The sequence below is a fragment of the Lithobates pipiens genome, unplaced genomic scaffold, assembly GCF_037356315.1.
Source record: "Lithobates pipiens isolate NorthernLeopardFrog02 unplaced genomic scaffold, aLitPip1_a1.2 Scaffold_8, whole genome shotgun sequence".
NCBI classification, from domain to species: domain Eukaryota; kingdom Metazoa; phylum Chordata; class Amphibia; order Anura; family Ranidae; genus Lithobates; species Lithobates pipiens.
The window spans coordinates 332,904,291-332,921,202 of record NW_027507903.1 but is presented as its reverse complement, the minus strand read 5'-3'; positions in this window follow the sequence as shown (position 1 = coordinate 332,921,202).

Below are 16,912 nucleotides of genomic sequence, written 5' to 3'. Positions count from 1 at the left end.
TCTGGCAACACAGGTGAACAGATGAAGAGATCCCAAACCTGAGGACACAAGGCCACCCTGTAGGCAAATGCATTCAGTAAGTGCCATTGTGTCGCTATACAAATGGAGTGGGATCTTTAGAGAAGAATTTTTCTTGAAAGGTTGCAAATGTCTGATTGAATGCAGCGACTCCTGATGGCCTTTGCCATCCATCTTGGTGTGCAACTCTATAAATTAGGGTCTATGTCACTTGGGTACACCCAAAGCAAGTGAATAGGTGAGGGACAGAGAGCCTGTTTGTCAGGGAGAATTATCAGCACAGGGAGAGGTTCCTGATTGAACAGGGTCAGCATATAGACATTTCTTGTTCTCCACAAGCATTCCGATAACCGGATGACCAATTGAGGGATCTTTTCAGCAGCATAGTTGCTACCTTATACTACAGCTAACCACCCCTTCCAGTAGAAGCCACCCTCTGGTAAAACAAACTACGCCTGGGACACGTCCTCTCTACAATATTACACTATTACTGAGTGCTATAACCACTGTAGAACTGTGCCATTGACAAGTAATACATTGCTGCAATACTGGGCCATTACTGAGTGACATACTGCTGCAATACTGTGCTATCTGCAAATACCTCTGTTAATTCTATTACAATATACATCTCAGACTGCATGTGTGTGACCTCTTCCAGTTTTGGTACCACAGCCCCAGGCCATACCTACAACTTCAATGGAACTAGAGAACTTGATAGCAATTGGGGAGGTTCTCCTCACAGTAGCTGGGTTTATCAGAGAATATGTGTTGGCTCAGCTGCCCGCATGCCAGTTCTGACAGTGGAGGGCATATCACCTACCTCCAGATCACTTGTCCTATCTCTGCCATATCTCTGACCTGTTGAGGGAGTGAAGGAGGAAAATGTATTTTCCATGGATATATCCAGGAACCCAGGGAATTATAGTGAAGACATTTGAAGGGGGCTTACACCTGCATCAGAGCATGGTGAGTAGATATGGAACTCTGCTACAGCCTTAGTTAAATATTTTAACAGCTTCTCTACTTTGTCAAAAGCTGGCCCTGAGAAGAACTCAACATATCTAGTTTAGTTATCAAGCAGAAAAAGACAGACGTTTGGGCATCATGTGTTGGCATTTATATATAAATACCTTATGCATTTGCAAAGTTCTGAATGGAGATTGTCTTGTCAATAAGGACCACATTCTTCTCCAGGAAAGAAAGACCCCTTGTTATGATAATCAAAGCTTTATTTAACAGATGTGTGTGAAAAATACAGAGAAATTGTTCTGATCTTTACATTGAATGCATAGGTTTACAAGCAAATTAAATTACATAGGTAAGGATTTACACTCAGTATGGGTTTCACAAAAGATATTATGAAATGAACAATGGGAGATATATTTTCAGTCTGGCTAAATAGTTCATCTTTTTTTGCAATGTTATCATAGATTGATACCTTTTTTTGGCTTTTACTAATATCCAGAAAAGTCGGATAGAAGATTAGGGCAGTAAAGGGCTGATATAGGCACCACATCCCAATTATTAACAAATATAGGGATACAAAGAGCAGGACTTTAAAGGTGCCAAAAAATGAGTTTACAACATAATTATATAAAATAAAAGTTACTATTTTATTCAATATAAAAATGTTCAAATGACAATAAAAGTGTTAAACATGCAATTCATACAACAGTGCAGCCACTTCTGCTCTACATGCTTCCTCAGGAGACTTAAGAGTGCTGCATGTGGTTGATACTATAGATGAAAAAAATAAACATTAATACATGTTTACAATAAGTTGTATTATATCAATGTCATTACAATTAAGTTAAAGATATATTGCACTTGGCTTTACATATATAAATATATATAATATATTGAACTGAGAAAAGAGGCCTACTGGATGCTTAAAAATCAGAAACCTGAATCAATTAGGTACAAAAGTTTCCTTTGCAGCTTGGGCCAATGGGGCATGATGCAATCATAAGGAGAGAACAAAGGGGGGAAAATTACCTAAAATATATAGAAAGGGTATTTGAACACCTCTAATTACACACAGATCAGGTTGTCTATATCTGAAAGATTTACCTTGATCGTATCAAGTTCAAAAGAATGACCACTTAGTTCCCCTTTTGACTAAGAGTATTCAGCTGCTGAAATTGGGAAGAGAGAAAACATAGATGGTATTTCCTAAGAAGGAGGAAGGCCCAGTGTGAAATGAAAACAACAAAGAACCCTTCTGCTGTATGGGCCTATTTAAAGGAGAAGTCCAGCCTGAGCTTGTTTGGCTGGGCTTCTCCTACGGGTCACAGGAGTGCAATCCGTTTTGCACTCCTAAGACCCGTTTTCAGCAGAGATCGAAGTCCGCTCTCTGCAGACATCACACAGATCAGTCCAGGTACCGTGTCATCCCTACTCTGGGAGTCTGGATCCACCAGGTGCCTGGACCAATGGCCATCTCATCCTCTCAGCGAGACGCTGAGACGGCTGCTCCCAGCCCCTCCACAACTCAGCACTCCAGTGAGCGTGGAGGAGCAGAGCAGGAGAGCTGCTGATTGACAGCCAGCAGCTCTCTGCTTGGGGAACCAAGATAACCGAGCCATCAACGATGTTCGATGGCTCGGTTCTCAGTGCAGAGGTGCCAGGGGACCAATGCTGCATCCACCTAGGTAAGTATGATTATGGCAAAAAAAATCCCATACTTCTCTTTTAATCAAACTCCAAATGAGAATTTGCCAGCAAAAATCCTAAGGAGAAAAAGAGGATGTATATTGTCTCATATGGAGTGACATTATGAGGGTTGAGATGGGGCCTCTATGTCAACCAAATAGGGAGGAGATCAAGTATCTATCCCCCATGAATGTGAGGCAGATAGCTTGTCTCACAAGCCTTCAAAAAAGAGGAAATGGTGACCAGAACTTCCCTTATCTCATCCCTCTAGCATAATTCAAGACATAGGTAAAATAGCTCATTAGAGTACTTACATATCCTGGGATAAAGTCAGGTACAAACCCTCTCTCTCACAAAACTTTTATCAGTGAATGGTGGCTGTATGCCACAATTTGTCCTCTCCCCTTCCTGGTGACATCTGACATCACCAACGGGGCACGGATGTATATTTGATGCTATTGCATATGCGTTGGTTGCCATATTTGATACCGCCATATTGGACAAATCCATGCCCATAGTTGATACAAGGGCAGCCAATGGATAAACCAAAGCCTGCCCCTGTGCGTCATAGGGCATGACAACCAATGAGGGATGACTGTCTGGAGGCAATGTGTGCACCCCGGTCATCAGATGGTAAGATACGTTTTTCCAATCGCACGTGCCAGTCATACAAATTAGGGTTTGAGCCTCTTAAAGGTGATTAGTCAAACACCAAAAGAAACAGGTGCCCGGGGCATCCATATGATTACTGGTACCCCCTGGCATGGGAATATCTCAATGTATTAGCAAAATTGGTTAGCTAGATGAATGAAATTAATTTAAATTATCCAAGCATCCTCAAATTTTAAAGAAGAAGCACATCTTTAAAGAAAAGTCCATTCATTTGATAAGGAGTTGACAGGTCTTACAATAATACAGTGTTTTTTTTTAATGAATAAGAAGTCTCAATCGGGTTGATTTACTAAAAACAAAGAGATTATTCATTTTGCAAGGAAAATTGCACTTTGAAAACAAATTCTACAAAGCTTAGCAAAATGGGAAAAGCTCTGCTTATCATCAATGTACAAGCAAAAATGCTGATTTTATTTTATTTCTATGCGATCAAGTAATCTTTGCAAAGTGAAACTCCACCACAGTCACTAAGCTCTGGAGCAAATTCCCTTACACAGTGCAATTCCCCATGCAAAGCAAAAAGCCTATTTGCCTTGAGTGCTGGAAAGAAGGTAAAACAGCCTGCAACAATACAATAAGGATAATAATAAGGATATACTGTATATTTCATACAGCAGATAAATGAGTTGCATAAAATGAGGAAAAGTCTTGCAAATTCATAAATCAAACACTAAACTTACATTTTAATTGCTAACATCTGCTATATTCTCTACCCAAGCAGAAAGCTAGAGATACGCAAAATTACATTTTTTCTTGCCCTTAACTGAACTAGTAAATGGGTCCAGCATAGAGGTAGCACTTATTTTTTTGACTGAATTGTAGAATGGGTTAATATATGTACCTCAATTGTCAACTACCAGTCTAATAAATAAGGCATTCTATATGGCTACCCAACTTTGAGAGCAACCTGCATAAATACTAACTTTTAAATGCTTTGCAGCTTATTTTATTAATACATTTTTAGGTTTTAAATTCTATGCTTTAGAATTTGATTTGATTTTGTCTGGTTTATTTTATAGGTGAGATTATTATCATTGTCTTTTTTCCCTAACCATTTAAATATAACCAAAGCCCCTGGAATACCCTAATTGAGATCATTCCAGAAAACACAATGTAATTTATTATTTATTACTTTTCAAAATATTAACATGTAGTCCTATAAGCTGACAAAAAAAAAAAATCACTGAAATCAATGTTTAATGGATTACGAAGGCCACAGTATGTATGAAGGACATCCCTAAAAGTTACTTGAACATGTATTCATAAATCTATCATACCTTACCTAAGTTAGCCTAGCCATACAATCACAACCGAAACACATTAATACATTTTAAGTTATAATTTCAGCCTTTTCTCTCCATCATCATACTGGAGAAGAATCCCTGCTAACAAAACAGTAACAGAATCTTATAGGGGGAAAAGGGATGTTTTAAGCTAGTTCAATGTCACTGTAACAAACTCTGATGGCAGGTGTTATACTGTAGCTTTCGAATTTTCTGCAGAAGAACCAACCACAGGAACACAAGAGCCAACTATCGCTGGGCTCCTTCAATTTGCAGTTGCTAAAAACAAAGGAGAACCAGTATCTAATTAAAAATTCCACAGTTAGAAACACCTGCCCCAAAATCCATGAAAGTGGCCTCCCATGCACTGATGCCCCTTGAAGACTCAATTTTTTATACACTGATAGTGCTTTCCACAGAGCATGATTTTACATGATTATTAGAGTTGTGCGAATGGTTGAGCCCAAGCATGAGTTCGGGCTGAGCATTGGCTGTTCACCCAGTTCAGGGAACACCTGAATTTGCAGGATGTTCCCAGGGTGTTTGTTTTCCCTGCCAAACACACTGCAATGCACTGCACGCTGCACAGTGCATTCTGCGCCCAATCAGGGTGCAGTAAAAGCTGGTTGTTAAGGATGGAGGCCAGGAAGCCAACCATAGTGTCCTTAACAACCGATAAGTCATCAGCTGTCAATGGGCTTCCCTGCTCACAGCTGAATAAAAAAAGAAAAACACGTGCTGGTAAAACACATGCACCAGGACTCCCTTATCACACTGGCACCTAAAGAAATCCCATTAGTAATCCTGACAAAACCAAAGAAATAGATGATGCCCTCAAGAAGTATTTCAGACTTAATGACCAGGATGACACCTCCCCCGAAATGCTCTGGGCAGCCTACAAAGTCACCATTAGAGGCACTTTAATTCGGATGGCAACCCAAATCAAGAAAGAAAGACAAATGGACATACTCAAAAAACCCCTCTAAGACCCTTCTTGACAAAGTAGACACAATCAGATTAGAGCTCAACCTGGCTCTAACCGCCAAAGCGGAGAAGCATATCCGCTGGAGCGGAGTCAAATTTTACTCACAGAAGGACAAATTGGCTCTCTGTTAGCTATCAGGCTTACACCAAAATCACGCAACTACACCCTACCCAGGATTAGGAGACCAGGACACCCACCCACAGCCGGACATAATATTAGCAACCTTCCACTACTTCTACTCAAAACTTTATACCTCCACCCCCACAGGCAGAGGCACACTTATCACCAACTTCCTACAGGACTTGCCCCTACCCTCTCCACGGAACACAAAAACATAATGGAAGACACTATCTCAGTAGAAGAGACCGGATGGCCTGTCAGTACCGTACTATAAAGCTTTTGCAGACACCTTGGCCCCTGACATGGCAAAATTTTTCAACAAAAAAACCTCAGGTACCCCCCTAGACCCCCAACTCAACACTGCCTACATAAGAGTGATCCCCAAACTGAACAAAAACCCGGAGGAAGTTGAAAAGTAGAGGCCCATATCCCTAATAAATAATGATCTCAAGATTTTCACAAAAAACGTAGCCAGCCGTCTCTACTCCTTCATTAACATATACGTCCACAAGGATCAGGTGGGGTTTATCCCCGGCAGACAGGAGCCAGACCAAACTAGGAGAGTCATCGACATTATTTCTATTCTACAGTCTAACTGGAACAACTGCCCTAAACAAGAGGGGATGCTTTTGTCCTTAGACCTACACAAAGCTGTTGACTCAGTTGAATGGGCATACATCTTTGCTATCAAGGAGCACTGGGGTTTCGACCAACGCTTTATGGGGCTGCTTCACTCCCTTTACTCTACCCCAAAGGCTTTTATTTGCCTACAGGGACAATATTCACAACCATTCAACATCGCGAAAGGCACTAGGCAAGGTTGCCCCTTATCCCAGCTTATATTCGCCTATTGCTATTGAAACGCTAACGATAGCCATACTCTCTAATCCCAATATTCAAGGAGTATCTTGCGGCCCACAAACACATAAATGCGGCCTATTCGCCAATGGCATGCTTTTATTTATAACATCCCCGATCACATACCTCCCAAACTACTCTCTGACTTCACAGTGATCTCGGGTCTTAAGGCCAAATCCCCTGCCCTCAACATCTAACCTGAAACCAGATTTAGTAACATCATTACAAAGCTCCTTTAATCTCAAGTGGAGCGATTCCTCCATAGAATACCTGGGGATCACCCTTACGGCAAAAATTTAGCAACTATACACTACTAACTTCATTCCCACATATCGGAAGCTTGAGTCTGACATGAAAAACTGAGCCAAAGGGTACTTTCCTGGCTAGGTAGAATACATGCTAAAAACATGAAACTCCTTCCCAGACTGCTGTATCTCTTCAGAGCCTTAACAATCAATATAAGAAAAGACCATCTGAAATCCTTCAGATAACAACAAAAGTAAAGAAAATTAATTTGGGGGGGGGGGTCAGAACACAGATTGCCACAAAATACTCTATACAGACTCAGGACTAAGGGGGACTGGAACTTCCTCGACTGCTTTTGTCAGGCAGCCAGACTCTCTCAACTCTCAAACGTGCACACCAAAACCAAAAAGCCGGACTGGATTCAAATAGAAAGACAAGCGGCTCCCTCATATACTCTTGATTACCTCTTAGGGGTCCCACCCAGGGAAAGACCCCCAATTCTTTTGCCCATCCTCTCCCAATATCTTTCTCTATGGGACAAGCTCAGAATGAACCCCGCCTTGATTACCAAATACCATACCCCTTTCTCACATCTTTAATAACCCCAACTTCATCCCCGGCCAAAACATTAATGCCTTCAAATGGTGGTTGTACAAGGGGTTGTACCGAATCGGACACTTTTTTACTGCATCAGGACCAATCACCATGAAATTCTGTAGGCAACAGCTGGAAATTCCAATCTCTGAATAGTTCAGATTACAGAAGATACAACACTTCCTTCATAAAATCTGGAAATCGAAACCAGTCCCCCTTGGTTTACTCCATATGAAATTTGGTGCGGACAGTCCACGGAACAGAGGGGTGGAATCTCCATTGTCTACCAGTCACTGGCCCAAATGCCTGACAAATCCCCATACATGACATCTTGGGAGTAGGGATGAGCCGGACACCCCGGGGTTCGGTTCGCACCAGAAATTCCGAATGGACCGAAAATTTGTGCGAACTTTAGAACCCAATGAAGTTTATGGGACTCGAATGTTCAAAAAGAAAAAGTGCTAATTTTAATGGCTAATATGCAAGATCTTGTCCTATAAAGGGTATGGGGACAAGGCTCCTTCCCCAGGGGACATGAGTCAATGCCTAAAATGTTTTTAAAAACTGCAGTTTTTTCGGGAGCACTGATTTTAATGATGATTAAAGTGAAAAAAAGTGAAATATTCCTTTAAATATCGTGCCTGGGGGGGTGTCTATAGTATGCCTGTGAAGTGGCATGTGTTTCCCGTGTTTAGAACAGTCCCTGCACAAAATGGCATTTAACGGAAAAAAAACTGTTAGCGGTTTTAATGTAATGTCTGGTTCCGACAAAACAGATGAAAATCATTGAGAAAAATGGCATGGGTAGCCCCCCTGTCCGTTAACAGCCTCTTTGGGTCTTGTACGGATATTAAGGGGAACCTCGTACCCAAATAAAAAAAAACAAAAGGTGTGGGGCCCCCAGGCCCTATATATTCAGAACAGCAATATACAGGCTGTGCAAACAAGACAGGGACTGTCTTGGGTTTGTTGTGTTAAGTAGAATCTGTTTGTAATTTGGAACTGCTCCAGTCAAAAAAATTGTTTTTTAACTTTTTGGAAAACATAGGGAAGAGTTATCACCCCTGTATAATTTTTTTTTGCCATCCGTCTTTTTTAATTTCACTTCCTGTTGTCTCCTTCCGTTTGCAAGTAGGAGACGTTTGTAAGTTGGATGTTTGAAAGTAGGGCCTGCCCTATATGCTCTGCAGAAATGGGGGCCTAAGGTGTTGGTGTTGCCACAACACTGTAAGCCCTCAAAGTGACTCTTGGTGGGTGCTGGAGCACCCTGCTGTGAACGATTATATCAAGAATTGTAATTACATGCCATTGTTGAACAGTGGTAGAAAAATTGGGCCTTTGGTGGTTGTGGTGGTGGTGGTGGTGCTGGTGCCACAACACTATAAGTCCTCATAGTTACTCTCGGTGGACGCAGGAATGGGCCCTGCTGTGAAATATTATATCAAGAATTGTAATTACATGCACCTGTTAAACAGGAGCTGAAAAATTGGGCCTTAGGCACTGGTGCTGGTGCCACAACACTGCAACCTCTCCCATATACTCTATTTGGAGTGCAGGAATGAGCCCTGCTGCAAAGCATTGCATCAAAAATTGTAATTACACACCCCTGTTAAACAGGGGCTGAAAAATTGGGCTGGTGGCAATGATGCTGGTGCCACGACACTGCAACCTCTCCTATATACTCTATTTGGAGTGCAGGAATGAGCCGTGCTGCAAAGTATTGCTTCAAAAATTGCAATTACACACCCCTGTTAAACAGGGGCTGAAAAATTGGGCTATTGGCATCACCCAGAACCAAAAATGTTCTTCCAAGATATCAGTGGGATCATTGAGGAGGAAGAGGATAGTCAGTCAACATAAGAGGACAGTCACTCAGCATTAGCATAGGCAGTCTTGAAGGGATGTGACATTTCAAAAAAAAATATTCGGTTACATCAGCTTCAGGTGATTGGCGCACCCTGTGATCGGTTACAAAGCCACCAGCAGCACTGAAGGTGCGTTCTGAAAGAACGCTGGATGCAGGACAGGCCAGTAGCTCAATTGCGTACTTCGCAAGCTCTGGCCAGTGATCCATCCTCAAGACCCAGCTGGTGATGGTTGCTGGAACCAATCATACCTTGGGGCTGCGGACTAAAAAATTGTCTGAACGCATCGGTCAGATGGCCACCTTCTCCACCGCTCCTTCTGTGACTGACCGAAGCCTCAGCAACACGTTGTCCAGGACCAGGAGTTTGTAACCTCCCAGTCTCTGGGAATGCGTTGCACAGACCTTTCTGCAAGGCCTCTCAGAGATGTCTCATCCTCTGCTCCCTCTGCGACGGCAAGATAAGGTCGGCAACCTTACCCTTGTACCGTGGATCAAGGAGAGGGGCCAGCCAGTAATGGTCCCTCTCCTTGATCTGAAGAATATGAGGCCTTCTGCAGGCTTTGAAAACAAACAAAACAAAAATATCGCGCTTGGGGTAAACCTGAAAGCTGCAACTAAAAACCATCTAATATCAAAGTATGGATAGAATCAGAAAAAATTATATATAAAGTTGCGCTAAAAATACATGAAAATAAAAGTGAAAAACCTAATACAAATCACTAAGATTACAAATCAAAAAAAACATCCTGTGTAAAGTTCAATCAAGAAAAAAGGAGTCTTTGTAATCAGGGACTCTCTATTCCCAAGAGAAACCAATGAATAGGGAAATCGATCCTTTTTATGAATTCAGTGTAATCTTCTTACAAATCCAGAGCTGAAAAAGGTTTGACTCTTACCGCAATGGGTGGACTCCAAATCAACGGAGTCGTTAGCGCGAGCAGACAGCCCTCTGCAGGGTTCTTTCGCGTGTAATCCGTTCCGGTGTGCTACTAGACGCATGGATAGATGAGGATCATTCGGAAGTAACCAGCCTAGATCGAAACGATTCCAGAAACCATCGTATGTCCTACTTCTCCTCTCGATCACCGTAGAAAGTGGCTATCCGATCTCCCTGTATGTCTGGAGTTTATCTATAGCTCCCCAGCGAATCGTCCGATGTCAAGGTTTTTCAATACGCAAACCTGTAGTAAAACACAAGACACTCGGGCCTCCAGCCACGAGCGGAGGGAAGGGGAAAACAAAGAAGGACTCCGATCGTGAACGTACCGTTAAGCAGTCGGCAATTTTATTAAAAAAATTCTAACATACAACAGATCAAAGGTATGACCGAATAGGTCCGATTCTAAAAACGTTTTAATATACAGTAGACCAAAGGTATGACCGAATAGGTTAGATTTTAACAAAATAAAAAATATATGCATAAAAAACCGGTTAAAATAAGAACAAATATACACCCGTGCTAGGGAATATTCTAAGCGTGGTGGTATCAGCACAAACAGCCCGACATGTTTCGTAAAAACTTACATCCTCCTGGAGCACAGGTGATATGCTGATCCATCACGTTTTCCATCTTCTGCAGGCTTTGCAGGATCAGGGAGGCCATGCAGTTTAGTTTACCTGAGGGATTAATTCCGTAGTCTTCTAGGTCACTAAGGACAACATGATCCGCAGCCACCTCCTCCCAGCCACGTACAAGTCCACGGGTTTCTTGGGACTGTAAATCATTCCTAGAAGACTGCTGCTGCTGATGCCAGGCTCCACCTCCATGCTGACACAATCCTCCTCCTCCTCTTCCTGTGGGACAGCAGGAACACTGTCTGGATAAAGGGGGCCTTGAGAGGCAAGGAAGTCCTCCTCTTCCTGCCTCTGTTCTGCCTCAAGTGCCCTGTCCATTATTCCACAAAGCGTATGCTCCAAGAGGTGGACAAGAGGTACAGCGTCACTGATGCTTGCACTGTCACTGCTCACCATCCTCGTGGCCTCCTCAAATGGTGACAGGACAGTGCATGCATCCCTGATCATGCCCCACTGGCGTGGTGAGAAAAAACTGAGCTCCCCTGACCCTGTCCTGGTGCTGTAGTCGCACAGGTACTCATTGATGGCCCACTGCTGTGTGTGCAGCCTCTGCAGCATTGCCAATGTTGAGTTCCACCTGGTGGGCATGTCACATATAAGGCGGTTCTTGGGCAGGTTCAACTCCTTTTGAAGCTCAGCCAGTTGAGCACTGGCATTAAATGATCGGTGTAAATGCACACAGACTTTCCTGGCCTGCTTCAGGACATCCTGTAAGCCTGGGTACCTTTCCAAGAACCACTGCACCACCAGGTTAAGGACGTGAGCCACACAGGGCACATGGGTCAGTTGTCCCTGTCGGAGGGCGGAGAGGAGGTTGGTGCCATTGTCGCAAACCACCATTTCTGGCTTAAGCTGGCGTGGCATTAACCACCTCTCGGCCTGCCCCTGCAGAGCTGACAAAATATCTGCCCCAGTGTGGCTCCTGTCCCCCAAACAAACCAGTGCAAGTACGGCATTGCATCTTTTTGCCTGCGTACTTGGTTCCGAGGACAGAGCACTGGAAGAGGCCATGGAGGAAGAAGAAGAGGAGGGGTTGGAGGAGAGAGGTGTGTCACAACCAGTAGTAGCATTTTGGAGGCATGGTGATGGAACAACCTCCAACACTACTGGACATTGTCCTGCATCCTTCCCAGCTGCCAGAAGAGTGACCCAATGGGCCATGAAAGATAGGTAACGTCCCTGTCCATGCCTGCTGGAATATGCAGCTTACCACTGACGACCTGTCCAGTGAGGCAAGGACATTGCCTTCCACATGCTGGTAGAGAGCCGGAATCACCTTCCATGAGAAAAAGTGGCGTTTGGGGACCTGCCACTGAGGAACCGCACATTGCACAAACTCACGGAAGTGGGCCGAGTCTACCAACTGAAAAGGCAGCAGTTGAAGTGCTAGCAATGCTAGCCAAGCTAGCATTCAACTGCTGGGCATGTGGAGGGCTGGGAGTGAACTTCTTTCGACGGTCCAGCAGCTGGGGCAGGGAAATTTGCCTGGTTCAATCGGACGTGGGTGTACTACTAGCAGAGTGCCCGCAAGTACTTGGCTGTGACACACCGAATTCTACACATTCATTCCTCTCAGTGCAGGTTTCAGAGAGGACTGAAGGTCTAGTGGGGTTGGAGATCCTAGCTGATGAGGAGCAAGGAGAGGTCCGCTTTGCTCTTTGGTGTGGGTCTTTAAGGTACGCTTGCCAACGAGCTGCATATCAGGTCAACATATGTCTGGTCAAGCATGTGGTGTCCAAGCAGCTGATGTTTTGGCCATGCGAGATACGCTTGAGACATATGTTGCAAATAGCAGTGGTGCGATCTGATGCACTCGTCTCAAAAAAGGCCCACACCAAATAACTTTTTGAATAACATGCAGAGGCAGCGCCCTGCAGCGCCCTGCACAGGCGGAGCTCTGCGGTGTGATTCAGTCGGTGTGCTGCCCTTAAGCTGGCCCACGGAGGGCATCCTGCCTCGGTGGAGATGTGCATCCTCCTCCTCCTCTCTCCTATCAGGCACCCACGTGCATCCCCTCCCTCTTCTTCACTGGAGCAAAAATGCTGCAGCTGGTGGAACATGACTGCCAGATTGCTGTCCTTCTTGAGCATCCCCTCTCTCTGCGCTCACGCTACTGCCTTCCTCTATCTGGGTATCATCATCAGAGCCTTCAAAACACTGGTCATCCTCCTGGAGCATGTACCCAACAGTGTGCTCAACACAGTTCAGGGGATTCCTCAGGAGGACATGGTGGGTCTAGGGAAGGAGTGACTGATGATGACATTGAGACGAGGGAAGAGGATGCATTGGAAGCTGCTTTGCTAATACCCTGAGCCTGGGTGAGAGAGGATGGGGAGGATGAAAAGGGCTTGGTCATCCACTCTACCAAGTCTTCAGCATGATGCTGCTCAACACGTCCAGCTGCCGAAAATAAGGACAAGTGTGTCCCATGGCCACGTGCTGATGTAGACACAGAGCCTGTTTGCCCTCTTCTCCTTGTTGGCCTTTTAGACATAGTAATGGCCTGCAGGGAGATGGGAAAAACAGCATTTGGGTAGTGTATATTGTGCTGGAGGCACACAACACCCACTAACTACTGCAGATGCCTGTATGAGAGAACACCAGCAATAAAGGGTAGATACAGGTGTATACTGTGCTGTGCTGGAGGCACACAACACCCACTAACTACTGCAGATGCCTGTATGAGAGAACACCAGCAATAAAGGGTAGATACAGGTGTATACTGTGCTGTGCTTTAGGCACACAACACCCACTAACTCCTGCAGATGCCTGTATGAAAGAACACCAGCAATAAAGGGTAGATACAGGTGCATACTGTGCTGTGATGTAGGCACACAACACCCACTAACTACTGCAGATGTCTGTATGAGAGAACACTAGCAATAAAGGGTAGATAGAGGTGTATACTGTACTGGAGGCACACAACACCCACTATCTCTGAAAGTCATAGAGTCCACAAGCTATGGTGCCAATCTCTGAAGATTGATCACACCTGATGTACTGATGACCTATCTAATTTCTTGAGACACTAACAAGCCAGGAAAGTACAAATAACCATTCCAAGGTATTTAGTAAGAGGCATAGTGAGTTTTTTTTTAAGTAATTTTTTCCGACAATTCTTTGCAAAATCAAGATTTTTTTTCACAAAATTGTTATATTAGCAGGTTATTTCTCACACACAGCATATGCATAGCACAAATTGCACACCAAAACACATTCTACTACTCCTCCTGAGTATGGCGATACCACATGTGTGAGACTTTTACACAGCATGTTGAGCTGGACATTTTATAGATAGGCAACTCCTATCCTCATATTCATTACTGGTTCCAAATTAATTATAACTACTGCAGTAGGGAACAGACACAAAAGATACGCTCAGCATTTTTCCAAATAACTGTTCTGCTTTATTATGATGCAATTGAAGGTTTTTATACACATGATTACTTAGGTATTAATTAATAATTAATTAATACATTAATGTTACAATTGTACGTTTATGGTAACAAGGGGCGTTACATAGGCAGGCTAATTCTAATCAGGACTCGAAAGAATGCAAACATGTACTGAAAACATTATTAGCGTCGTGTGAAATACATAAAAATAGAATACAATTATATACAGAACTTACAAATTTCCATTTCAGTCTCCTGTCTTTTGATCAATATTTTGATCACTAACCATACCTGCTATCACCTTTAAAAGTTTTACATTATGGGAGCCATCTATTGTATTCTCACATGGTACCTGGAACACTTAGTCACATGTCAAGATCTGGTAGCTGGAAGCTTGGAAGCGGAAGCCCGCCTTCACCATAGATGTTCATAAGGCTGATTGACCACTTCATAGAGGTACCCGGAATCCTGAGCGATCTACTAAAACCGGAAGCTGGGAGCCTGGAAGTGGAAGTTCGCCACTACCAAAGATACCCATAAGGCCGATTCACCATTTCACAGAGGTGAGAGTTCTGTGAGCATTAAGCAATTGTGTAAAGTCACGGGAACACTGTTTGCACAGAAATTTTATTTTGAAGAACTGTCTTATAGAAATTTGGAAGAATCTCTTGGACTGTAGCATTTAGCATTTTATATTGTCATTCATATTCAATATTCAGAAATTGCGCAGATCACTTCACCATTTTATTCATCTATGTTCAGTGTGTACACTTTAGCAGCAGTTTAATTTATTATTATTTACTTTACTTTTTTTTTCAGTGAGGGACCGCACTCTTCATAATATGGACATATTTTGATTCCTTAGATAATTTGTAATGTTTTAAGTCCAGACACCCCTATGTCAGATCATATGAGGAACTACTGGCACCACTTTTTTCTCCTAGGTAAACTAGACATCGGAAACCTGTCATGTTTATATTCGTTTTGAAGCAAATTTCTAGCTGGACCACAAAATGGATGTTAGCAGTCTGTAAACAGTAAAGATGCAGAGAAATTAATATTTATCACAATCTTTATCTGAGAAATGGTCATGAATGTAGAGACCTCCCAGCAGCTATGCCCTAGACAAGATGACCAGGTGATTGGTCAGGGGCATCTGGCCCCTTTTGATCCCAAAGAAAAGGGAGAAGCCAGGACAGCTTAAGAGTTCTCCTTTAAGTGAAGCCAGGGATCCTCAAATCTACTGTTACTGGACTCTATTTCTTTGTTTTAACACTAATAATATTAGCACTGCAAATATTGTTTTATATGATTCATTTTGGTAGCATCATTATTAATATGTGTAGCGCTGACACATTTCCGCCTATTAATGTGATGTAAATACTCTACAATGCAAGCCTATGGACAATTCTATAGCTTAGTATTTGGCTCCATCTAGCGGTCAAATGTTTTGTTTAGAAAGTTGACCCTTTTTACTCAGGAGGCTTGGTGACCTACCCATGAACACTTTCTCTAGCAGTGCATGCTGGGTAGGGACCCCAAGCGGCCATTTTAGCTCTCTTGGGATTGTGTGGCTAGCCTGTGAGGATCTGTGCAGAGGCCTCCCGTTACAAGGGGGATCCCGTTACAAGGGGCATCCATCACAGATCACAACTTCTACAGCTTGTGTGAGTGACCTGTGACTGGATTGAAGACATCCAGAGACACTTGTTTGAGCATCGGAGGATCGGGTTCACCCAGCATAGCGGAACGGAGTGACGGAGCCAGTGAATGGAAGAGCAAGCTACAGTCACCGGACCGAAGCTACTACACGGAGTTCCTATCCAGTCCTATCTACTCTGACATTTATAAGTGTTGTAACATAGTTACTGAAGCACACCATGAGCACCTTCACCTCAACTTAACTTACTTTAATCTGTGGATTACAAAGAGTTACTTTAGCAAGCGAAGACAAGAAGGTCAAAGACTAAGTACTTTAAGTGAGATCTCACGCATAGCTTTTAAAGGAGGGCAGCTCCCAGGTATAAATATATATATATATATAATATATATATATATATATATATATATATATATATATATATATATAATATATATATATACCTATTGTTTGTAATTGTTTATGTTGAAATTCATTGTACTCTCGTCCTATGTTGGGGTGACAGCACAATTACTGTAATCAGCTTTGAAATATATTTACAGTAAAATATATCTGGATAAGTATCCAGTTGTGTGGAGTGTTGTTTTTTCCCAGCAGGTGGAGCCAGTGAATCCTGAGGTTACAATACAGGTATATTGCATTACATTATACTGTATTGTGTTACACCACAGCTGTGTCAAGGGGACAGAATCAATTCAAGGGGGGTTCATTAGCAGAGTGCAGGCCCGAATCAAATTCAGCCGCTCCTTTGGGGGTAAGTGCTACATATGGAATGTATGTTCCTTGCTAAAGAACGTTATTTTTTTATCAGGTTGTTATGGGTAAAGTTCAGTTTTAGGATACCTGGCCGGGGGAAGTGTGTGGCCTAGCATTTGAGAAGACATTTGAAATGATTTATCTCCTCCACCACAGGAAGTGTAAATGAAAAAAAGTTCAGTGGATTTTGTGCACAGGCAACTCACATTTTATGTGATCATCATGAGCATG